The sequence below is a fragment of the Vitis vinifera genome, chromosome 19, assembly GCF_030704535.1.
Source record: "Vitis vinifera cultivar Pinot Noir 40024 chromosome 19, ASM3070453v1".
NCBI classification, from domain to species: domain Eukaryota; kingdom Viridiplantae; phylum Streptophyta; class Magnoliopsida; order Vitales; family Vitaceae; genus Vitis; species Vitis vinifera.
Genome location: NC_081823.1, coordinates 21,229,703 through 21,232,363, shown reverse-complemented (window position 1 = coordinate 21,232,363; position 2,661 = coordinate 21,229,703). Strand labels below are relative to the sequence as shown.

Here is a 2,661-nt window from a genome sequence, read left to right as displayed (position 1 = left end):
TCGTACAAGATTTCAAGCAAAGAACCAATCAAGCTTCCAATAAATGTTGGTGCATTCAAAACCTACTCATGAGTAATAATTACTCTTACTGTAACACACTCTTACGTCCCAAACACATGTACATTCAATTGACAATGGCCTAAAGACTAAAGAGTAACACTACTACTATTGCTTTAAGTTTTCGCATATTAGCTTTTGTTGGCCTTTTCACACATATGGGTGCTTTTGGACTTGCTTTTCACATATTATTTTTAAGTTTTCATTAGTGCTTATTTATTATACACAAAACCCTTTCCAGCTACACTCACCAGAGAGAACCCTTTATTTTGTTACCTATAAAACAAGCTCCGTAGCCAGAGGCAGTAACCATATATAACATATATGCTGTCCCTTGTGAGCTGTCTGCAGTGTAGTGGGTACATGCATGCCCATCCTTTTCTACTTGGTCAGACCATACTTCTTTGAAAGGAATTCATAGACTTGATGCTGGTCAGCAAGAGACCTAGCCACACTCTCCTTTCCCCGGCACCTCTTAGCCCATGCCATCAGCTTGGGGCACTCAGCCTCTATGCTGAAGTTGCCAAAAGTCTCGTACACAAAAAACCAGCTGAAAATGTGACGAGCGCAATGTCTAGGAACCCAAGTGTCTCACCTCCAAAGTAGGGTTTATCTCCAAGCACTCCTTCCAACAGCTTAAGGTCTTGTATGTATTCCTTCTTGGCAACCTCCTGTTCTGCTCCTTTTGTCGCCCATATCTTCCTTCCATTTTCATATATCTGTACTACATGGTTCCACGGTATTTAGTTGATTTCATAATAAGTTAAAGCCAATAAATTTGTTTTTCCTATTCTTAGCCCTTATTATTTTGGTATGCAGGATAAAAATTTGAATGTGTACTTGTCCTTCCAATGTGTTATTGCAAATTGAATAAGAAAATTTAAGGGTTTGTTTGATCACGGTTTTTGAAAACAAATTTTAAAAATAATTTTTGAAAGCAATTTAAAAAAAAATTTCTCTAATTTTTATACAACAAAAGTTTGTTTGTAAACTTAAAATGTTTTTAACTTATTTTTAATATGTTTAAATATGTTTTAAAAATAATTTTTATATTTAGTACATTATTTTTAATCATTTTACATGTTTTTATAGTTATTTCTTAAAACAATTATAAAAAAATAAGTAAAAACAATATAAAACAAATAAAAGATGTTATCTGAAAACATCATATTTTCTATTCTTAAGAACAAAATATAGAAAATAATTTTTAATTATTAAATTTTTTTTTTTTATATTTTATGTTTTGAAAAAAAAAAATTGTTATAAAAAACAATTTCTAACGGGCTCAATAGCTATTGCACTTATTCCCTGTTTTCTATCACATTTTCAAAGCCGAAAGGAAAAGAATGGCCCCGCCCTCTCTACATAGTCTAGCTCTCGGATTAATTTTAAAGGACATTTTTATTGACATGAATGATTTATAAAAGAAAATGGAGATGATGGGACAGGCATGAGGTGATGAGTTTTTTTTTTGTTGTAGGATAGAAAGTGGTGTGTTAGTAGTGTAATCTCTATTTGTATATTGAAACTGTATTTGCATATTTCTTTTCTTCATCAAATTAAATTTTCAAGATATTTTGGTCGTTTGAAACTTTCATCAATCATGAGTTGAATTGGGTAGACCAGATCGAAGGATTGGGCCAGGCTTGGCCTGAGAGCGAAGCCCAAGCGTAGGGAAAGAGAGAGGATGGGTGAACAAGAGGGTTGAGGTGGGCTTGGGCCCAAGCGTGAAGCCCAAGCTTAGAGCTAGTGATCCACTTGGTGGAGACACGATGTTTGAGGCTAAGGTCTGACAAGGACTCGAGCTGACCTGGCCTCATTCAATTCCCATGCCAGTCCAAAAATTGCCGACTGAAACAACTTAGTCGGCAGATGAACGGTAGAATTAATAAGGGAATTCTTGAAAATGGCTACAAATAATGAACAGCAAACAATGAGGTAAGAAGGAAAGACTTCTTGTTGACGAAATCAGCCCAGAACCTGGCTTGAGCTCTCTGGTAAGGATCAGAGGGCAACAATGGAGACCTATCCTTCCAAACCTCGTCAATATATTCAACTGTTATCAGGGATTCGCAAATGGGTTTACCATTGTGGATCAGAACTGGGATCTTCTTATGAACTGGGTTCATCTCCAGAAGTAGAGGGCTCTTGTTGCTCAAGTCCTCTTCCCTGTATTCATACTTGAGACCTTTCTCTGCTAGTGCAATTCTGACCCTCATGTCAAACATGCTAGACCAAACATCCAGCAGAATAATCTCCTCCGCCATAGCCGTTGAAAATGTGAATATCAATAATGGACTACACCTAGAGGGGGTGAATAGGTGTTGTAGAACAATTTAAAAATTCTCCCAACAAAGATTACCATACCTTAAACTATCTCAATGTCAATAAACTTTTCTTTCAACAACTCTTCAACAAAGCATAACATCCACAAGTAATAATATATGTATCAACACTCTCCCAACAATTTATCAATGCAAAACACATGCAAGTGCTTCAACACTCCTCAAAAATAAATCAAAAGAACAATCATCTCCTCAACTCATAACAATTGACTCCATGATATCATTAAACAAAGTGAACAGAAGAATTATTAAAGACATT

General features: G+C 35.6%; 1 pseudogene; it reads right to left on the bottom strand.

Annotated features, from left to right (window-relative positions):
• Positions 1–438: 438 nt before the first annotated feature.
• LOC100257597 (probable glutathione S-transferase parC) lies at positions 439–2,414 on the bottom strand (annotated as a pseudogene).
• Positions 2,415–2,661: the final 247 nt, after the last annotated feature.